Here is an 8,892-nt window from a genome sequence, read left to right as displayed (position 1 = left end):
AGAGGGAAGTCTGGGCTTCCCTGTTAAAGCTGCTGCCCCCGCGACCCGACCCTGGAACAAGCGGAAGATAATGGATGGATGGATGGATGTGTTATGATCTCCAATAAGACTCCAAAGTCGATCTTTTTGTTCTTCTTAGTATTTTACTCATTGCCTGCTATTGACAGCTGTAGACATCCAACTCGTTTAAACTGGAAAGAATGGTTGTGAATGCTCATCTTTCAGTGTCAGTGGCGACACTAGACATCCAATTCATTTTGACTGGAAGGGTTGGCAGTAGTCATTCGCTGCTAGCCTCTCCTAGCCAAAATGGATATGGACGTCTGGTGCCGTCAATGGCAACCAAACGTTGTGTAAAAATGAGTGCCCTATATAGGATTAAAATTGCAAAATCTTTCACTCCAAGTCAAGAAAATGAATGTTTAATAGTTAACACATTTTCTCTTTTTAAGAAATGAACTTCTGATGGAAGGGAAAAAAAAAAGAGCAAAAGTCACTGACCATCCACGTCAAAGTGTTTCCAGATGTCGATGAACTGGGCGGCTGTGAGCTCGGCCAGGTGCAGGTGAGGTTGCTGAGTCTGGGCTGCCATCTCGTCTGTCCCCCGTGGATTGGATGCACTTGCACGCAGGGCCGGCCCAGGCCACTTGGGGGCCCTAAGCAAAATGCCAAGGGGCCCATATTTTTGGCCCACCATTTCGTCACAGAGTACTGTGAAACCCATACATGCAATCCAACCCATACGTCCACATTTTGTATATTAATCAGATTTTGTTGCACCGCATACTTCAAACTTCTCACCCCAAATGATTGTCAGTACTTACAGTAGATGGCGCCAAACCTTTTTCTGATTGGTATACTACTTGATAATAATGTCCGATATAAATGAAATGACTATATCTACGCTCTCCAGTCCAAATGCATATTATGCCAATATTTCGTTTTACTACAATCAGCGGAAGCCGTACATTTGCCGTTGCCGACAGGTGACAGCTTGCTCCGCTTTACTTGATTCGCTCCAGGCTTTTGCCCTGCAGCTAATGGCAATTACCAGTACGACATATTGACAAGCTCAGCTGACAACAGCGTTCAAGTCGGAGTGTCTTGCACAACAACAACAACAACAACAACAACATAAACAACATGCTCAATTACCGCGATACTGTTGTAGGGCTGCAGCTATAGAATATTTTAGTAATCGATTAATTGATGGACCAGTCAGTTGGAATATTCGAGTAATCGGATTAGAAACATGAAAAATTAAAATACCTGAGCTCAGCCTCAAAGAGTATAATTATTTTTTTTTTTTTTTAATGAGGATCTATGTACAACAAAAGAACAATTGGCTAACTTGCATAGAAAAAGTCAGCTAGCTTAAATGCTATAAAATGCTGGTTTTTTTCACAATGCTCTTAACAAATGATTCAGACACATATTCCCACAAAAAACGGCTAAATATACCTATAAACTAAATTATGAATACATTAAAAAAACATTAGCTCAAACAAAAACTTAGCTCACGTTGGTCTTAACAGGGAGCAGTTGGATTCAGCCATGTAAAAAGAGGCAGACCAGAGGGCAGTGCATCCACCCTAATCAATAAAAGTAAATGCAAACAATTTCAAAATAAACCATTACAATGCCACTTTCATTAAACAAATACTCAAAGCAACAACATTTAATTCGAATGTTTTTTCTAATCGAATACTCGAGTTCATCGATTAATCGTTGCAGCACTATACTGTTGTTTCTTTTCTTCTACGATTTTCTTCTTTCCTTTCTCTGCTCCAGAGGGATAAATTCTCTTCCACATATCCGTGCATCTATTTTCCAAGCAAGTTTGAGCACCAATCATCGCAAAGCAGGTTTAACGTCACTCCCCAGGTTGCCAGATTGTAATGACAAGAAAATGGATGTTTGCATAGATCAACGGCAATGCGCCCCACATTATTCACGATGCCCTATTAACAACCTATAAAATGAGGTTTCCAGATTGGGGCCCCGCCCCCGAGTGGTCAGGGGCCCTAAGCAGCTGCATAGTCTGCGTATAGGCTGGGCCGGCCTTGATCCTATCCTATTGTTTAGCCACAACTGGATTCATTACCTTGTTACTTTTAATCCTTCACACAGCCGCTGGAAACAAATGTTTTATCCATCTGCAGGCGACCATCGTGATTTTACAGCACTATTTGGGTGTGTGTCTGCCTTAAGGCAAAACACCACCGCTTTTGTCCAACGGCGTCGCTGAAATCGACTAAAACTGAAAAGTGACCAAGTGTTGCCATTGACAGCACTTAAACCTCCACTCCATTTGAACTGGAAGGGCTGGAAGCGAACGAACGTATTCGCTGTCCCCCTCCTTGTTCAAATGGAGTGTATGTTTACTAGTGACAAACAGATTGAAATTCACAGACAAAAAAAAAATAAACTAAATGATTGTACACGTACATGACAAAGCAGTACTAACAAAGCATTTGTAATTGCAATCATTTTCTGGGAGAAATTGAGCATTAACTGACAGAATTGCATGGGTGCCAATACTTTTGGCCAGCAGTGTACGTCGGCTCCTTCATTGATGATGTGAGTATGCGTTGTAAAGTGAATTAATGTCGCTGCACATAGACTGTGAACATTCCTCACAATGCTTGGTGGAGAAACAGTTGTGATGATGTCTTCTTGGGTCCGTTTTTTTCCCCGATCGTACACAATCGTGATCTAGTTTTTATCGGCCATGACTGTTTGCTTGGATGACCAAACGTCCTCTTTGCCCGGACATGTCCACTTTTCACGTCCTGTCCGTTGCATCCGGCTTGATTTATAAATTCTGATGATCTGATGGGATGGTAGCATGTCTGATTAAGTGTTTACGAAAGTGAAATGCCATGGAAATATCCAATCTTGCCTAGCTTTCTAAATAAAACCTGTGATTGCAGGTGAACCAGCTTATGAAATGAGGGAGACTGACCCAGACTGGGCACCACCCCTACATCTGGGACACACATCTGTTACACCGACAAACACTGCACGCTCTGCAAGACGAACGTGAGCAGCTACGGAAAGAGACACTGCAAGCACCAGAGATGGGGGTCCAGCAGGATGCAAACATTGAAGAGCTGCAGACCAAGGAGGGACCATCTGAGCCTGGTGAAATAAACAGTCACCAACAGAATGAGGAAGGGACACCTGACGCTGGAGAAGAAAGTGGTCAGCTACAGACTGAAGAGGGGACACATGAAGCTGGAGAAAAAGGTGATCAGCTAATCACGGAGGATGAGACGCACAACACCAATCAGGATGTGACACAGACTGTGATTATTGACCGTTTTGAAATTTTCACAGAAAACTCATCAAATCTGAAAGCACGTGCCCAAATGTTTTCCAGCTACAAGCACCACCACACTATGAAGTATTTAATATGTATTACACCCAAGGGAGCCATTTGTTTCTTATCAAAAGGCTGGGGAGGGCGTACAAGTGACAAACATATAACCCTGAACAGTGATTTTTTTGTTTTTTAAATATTTGTTACCTGGGGACAATGTCTTGGCTGACAGAGGTTTTGACATGCAAGAATGTGTGGGCATGTAGTGTTCAGATGTCAAACTCCCAGCATTTACAAAAGGCCGCTGTCAGCACATTTGAGAATCCATGTTGAAAGGGTCATCGGAAATGTTTGTCAGAAGTATAAGATCTTAAAAGGGAACCATACCCATAAACATGATTCTTCCATGTGAAGGGGAAGAAGCCCCAATGTTGGATAAGGTCACTTTCTACATACTGTACTACATAGACGTCATCATTTTGTAAGTGGGCCAATTTTGCACTTTCCCCAATAAGTTCGTTTTTATTTGGAATTTGGGAATTAGATGAACTCAAGACACCCCTCTCAACATTTTAGCATCTCTGAACATCGTCATTTTTGTTTTTCTAATTGCCAGCTAGGAATGGAGGCATCGTCTTCACAACCAACAAAAATGCAATTTTATTATTACTATCATCTAGAATTTTTCCTCCGTGTCATGTCCTGCTTTTTTGTGTTGACACTTGCCTTTGTGTTTCTCAGTGTACATCAGAAGCGATGACCGGCCACCATGCTTTGCTGCCTAAACTGCGCCTGAGAAGTACATGTACAAACAAGGTATTGTTCTGGATGCCTTTTAAAAAAACAACAACATCTCCTTCATTTAAAAAATGAATTGAACTACATTATTTCTTCTTGTCTGATGTTTTTTTACGCCTGACAGCTAGGAAAAACTGCCATGCCGTCACCGCAGCTCCAACAGACCAGCAGATCCTTGGCCAGCTCACGGTGACCTTTGGGAAATACAAAGGCAAGACCTTCTGTGGCTTATGGAGGAAGATGTCTGCTATGTCAAGTAGTGAGTATAAATAAGAAATTGATGTGTGTCTTTGTTACCCAAAAGAAAATAAAAAAATCAGTTTAAAACAACTACTGCATGCTCTCTTAAAAAGTCTCCTCGATAGCCACGTGAAGGAGAGGCGACGACAGATGGGAAGGTGCGACACCAAAACTGGGGAGTGGTGGCTGAAGGAGCAGCTTCTACGCTACGTGGATATGTTCCCTCCGGTGTCATGCCACTTGGAGCAGAACATCGACCGGGCCATCTGCGGGCATGGCAGCTTCCGGTCCTTCACGTTCGAGGAGATGTGGCAGTTTTATGACCTCTCCAAGTTCTTCCGTAACGATCTCGCCAAAAGCGCAGAAGAATGGAAGATGGTCCAGGAAGCCTTCTGCTTCGTGCGTCAGTGGCTACTGATGACAGAGTAGGACATCAATGTCACGTTAAGCGATTTCGACTGTACATCCTCACAAAGGAGGAGGAGGTCAGTAGGTCGATAAAAAAATAACATAATTTCCTTTGCCAGTGTTTTAATGCATTTCAGGGCTTACCCGTGATATTTATTTTTTGTTCTGTAGCAAGCTAAAGGCAAAGTTGCACCAGCTACGCCCCTCACGTCAGCTTGTGCATCAGCATTAGCAGCATTATCAACATGACCTGCTGTAGCAAATACACCATCTTCAGCAGCAGTAGCAGCAGCACAACAACAAGCACCACCACCACAAGGTGATGATGAAGACTGGCAATGTAAAATACTACGCGCCTGTGCGCTTTTTGCCCAATCTGCACAGGGTCACAAAAAATATTGATAAAAAAAAAAAAAAAAAAGACCTACATGGTCAAGGCGTCCACGTCCAAAGGACTTTCTGGCAGGTCTTTTGAAAACTTTGTAAATTTTAAGGAGGCGGTCAATGACCTTGTAAAATAAAACATATTGAGATGTACTTCATGTCTCAGCTACTTCTTTTTACACACACAAATAACCATATTGCTCGGCATAGCATATAGTCCTGTATATTGTGCACTTTCCCAATGAGTGCTCACAGAAAATTAAAAACCTAGTCCTTATTTCTCAACACGTCAATATCTGCAAAACACTTGCTTATCATTAAACTTATTTAAGACTCAATACAGGCTGCTTAACTTTTACTGTGTACTATATCTCCTTTATTTAAATACAAGAAAAAAAAAACTGGAATTTGAGTGTAATAACAAATACATTTAAGGCATACAGAAATTGGGAAAAGTCCAAATGCCCATAATTGAAAGTGGGGAAAAAATAGGCCAAGACAACACAACAGCTAAAACAGTAATGAAGAAATCTATAATGCTGCGCTTCGGACCACGACGCCACTTGAAGGAAACAACGTCGAACTTTGGTCCCGCCCTCCCGCAGCCTCTGAACAGATGCTCAACCACCCTGCAGAATGGAAAGATGCCAAGGCCACCCAGAGTTAACTTGTTACCTGTTGGGCAGAATGACATCGTGAATGAAAATTTAAAACCTAGTAACTTACTTCTAATGGAATACTAGTTTCTTAACACTTGTATATCTGATTAACACTTGCATATTGCAGTTTGCTATTGGCCTAGTTCAGGAGTCGGCTATCATTTTATTTATTTTAACATCAACACTACCTCCTTCGTACACTTAAATTTATTTTTAGGTAGTACTAGTGTATATTATTTATTTATGTACTATTGACATTAATTTATTGTGTGATGCACTAGTAGGGTGTTGCTATTTTTAATGTCATTGTACTATTTGAATGACAGAGCCTATTCTATTCTAACATTCAAACAGCCGTATTCAACCGCCTGCAACTACCACAGAAAAGACAACACACAAATGGACCTAAAATATGAATGAATGAGCTCATCTGTGTATACGTATTTTATATATTCTGCGGGGGAAAATTCACCTAACAAAGGCATTTAGGATTCTTTTACATTGGCCAAAAACACACCTCCTTAAAATAAATTTAAAAAGCTTTGAAATGTTATAAATATTCTTAATTCCAGAATAAATATGGTTCAAAACATTATTTGAAAGCAGATTTTTCTTGATTTAGGTAAAAAATGACCAACGTTTAGATGTATGTGCTTAATAAGAACAAATGGCAATATTTACTGAAGTAAGTAAGTGGGATAATCTCACATTCATCTGTTAGTCTTTAACGCGCAAAACAAGATGGAGAAAATGATTTGACTAGACTATGTGGGCCTAAAGTGCAGTAAGTAACTGGAATTAGTGCTCATTGTTTAAATACACTTTCAACTCATTCATAAACTGTTTTACAAAAAACTCATAGCTGCCACCCTGGAGGGGATGTTCAATCCGAGTGGGTTCGGTCACAGATTGCAGACCGGAAGAACTGGCCAATCAGAGCAGGGTTGGGGTACCACCCCACACTCTGGACTGATGACCAATCAGAGAGAGCGTCTTTAACAGTAGGGCAGAATGCTACAAATCAGTCAACTTTTTGCAATTTGAAGACAGAGGCCGCATCGCTCCTGACCTTTGACCCTTGACCCTAATGTTTGACCCAGGGCGTCAACGTTGCATGCAGGTGTCGCCAGAGTTCGATTGCACTTCACGTGGGAGGAGGCCCCAAAAGACTGTAAGGTGGTTGTAAAGTGTATTGTGTTAGGGCTCCTTGATTGCAGGCTGGGAGACCAGACGGGCGAAGACGCCGACAGCTGCAAGCCATCGAAATCAGCCGCCTTTATAAGCCAGCTCGTCGTTGCCGCTCGTCGCCAGACCAAACTTTCAGTAATCCCGTCAGTGAAGTCCAGCATTCAGGTATTTACCACATTAATTCTTACCCGGCTAATCAGACCTCTTGTTCCGTCCCAGGATTCCCCGTGCCTGCTCCCTGAATTGTACCGACGCCTGATTGAGCTCCTGTCAACACCTGCCAGCTACACGCCAAGTGCACGTGCGGTGCTGCGACTTGTGCTCAAATAAACTTTTGAAAATCACCACAGCCACCCTTGTCTGCTTTGGGGTCCACTTCCCAGCGCACCCTAACAGCTTGGTCTGGCCATCACGGACCCCGCGGACATGGATCCGAGTTATGCTTCCCCGTCACCCCCCGCCGTTGATCGACACGCTCAAGCCCTCGAATATCTTTACCAAAAGGTAGGAGAAATTTCTGAGGCACTACAGTCTCTCCAGGCGCAGTTCACGCCGCTTCCCCTGCATCCGACGTCACCACCCCGCCGAGACTTCATCTCCCCAACGCCTCGCGAGCCGCACGTGCCACCCCCTGCCCCCTACGATGGCGACTTGGGCTCTTGTCGTGCCTTTTTAGTGCAGTGCGGTCTCGTGTTCGATCAACAGCCACAAACATACGGCAGCGAGCGGGCCAAGATCGCTTACCTGATCGGGTGCCTTCGCGGTCCAGCTTTAGCCTGGGCCACAGCTGAGTGGGACAAGGGCTCGGCGGCGTGCGCCTCATATGACTGCTTCACAGCCGAGATGCGCAAAGTTTTCGACCACCCGGTCCGTGGTAAGGAAGCCGCCAAACGCCTAATGTCCATCCGTCAGGGGGGGCGCAGCGTCGCAGAGTTCTCCGTGGAGTTCCGCACGCTTGCAGCTGAGAGCCAATTCAACGACGCCGCGCTTCAAGAGGTCTTCACCGGCGCACTCAGCGAATCGCTCAAGGACGAGTTGGCTTCCAGGGACGAGCCAGGGAATCTCGATCAGCTCATCGATCGTTCGATTCGAATCGACAATCGACTTCGCGAAAGACGACGTCAACGCAGCGAGCCGCCGCCTTTCAAGTTTCACTGTCCCGCTGCCCAGAGTATGGCCCTACTTCCGGGTATTCCCCACACATCGTCGCCTCTACACTGCCCTCTGCTGAGAGCCCCGAGCCCATGCAGCTAGGGAGAGCCAGGCTCACTGAGGAGGAACGCACACGTAGGCTCGCTGCCCAGCTATGCATCTACTGTGGCCAAGCAGGGCATTTCCTCCGCCATTGTCCGGTGCGTCCGGGAAACGGGCAGGCTCACCAGTAGGTGAGGAAATACTGGTGAGTCATGCGTTTAACAATTCCTCAGCTCGGCTCCAGCTCCCCGCCACACTTACTTGGAAAGACCAGTCCTGCAGAGTGAAGGCTTTTGTTGATTGTGGTGCTGATCAAAGTTTTATTGATCGCAGGTTGGTGAAACAGCTGGGCGTCGGAACGCGCTCGTTACCTGTCCCGTTAAAGACCATCGCACTCAATGGACAGGTGCTGTTTAGTGTGGGGGAGCAAACCGACCCTGTCCACCTTCTTCTATCGGGTAACCACCAAGAGGTACTCAGTCTATTAGTAATCGATTGCCCTCACACGCCGCTGGTTCTTGGCCTACCCTGGCTCAAGACTCACAGCCCAGCGGAGGATTGGACCCATCCCAAGCTCACTGCATGGAGTGCCTTTTGCCATAAAAATTGTTTAAAATCTGCCCTAGCTCCGGCCTATCCTGTCCAGAACCCAGACCAGCTAGACCTCTCATCAGTCCCTGAGTGCTACCATGACCTGAG

The 8,892-nt window shown here is 44.7% G+C and overlaps 1 long non-coding RNA gene across 1 annotated transcript; it reads left to right on the top strand.

Annotated features, from left to right (window-relative positions):
• On the top strand, window positions 1-5,118 carry LOC130911428 (uncharacterized). Its single transcript, XR_009062122.1, has 6 exons — window positions 1-565; window positions 2,934-3,249; window positions 4,064-4,138; window positions 4,245-4,379; window positions 4,474-4,845; window positions 4,940-5,118. It is a non-coding gene; the product is annotated as an uncharacterized LOC130911428 (long non-coding RNA).
• Window positions 5,119-8,892: the final 3,774 nt, after the last annotated feature.

The sequence above is a fragment of the Corythoichthys intestinalis genome, unplaced genomic scaffold (assembly GCF_030265065.1).
Source record: "Corythoichthys intestinalis isolate RoL2023-P3 unplaced genomic scaffold, ASM3026506v1 HiC_scaffold_45, whole genome shotgun sequence".
Classification (NCBI taxonomy): Eukaryota; Metazoa; Chordata; class Actinopteri; order Syngnathiformes; family Syngnathidae; genus Corythoichthys; species Corythoichthys intestinalis.
Note: the sequence above shows the minus strand (reverse complement) of the source record. Positions and strands in the feature narration are given on the sequence as shown.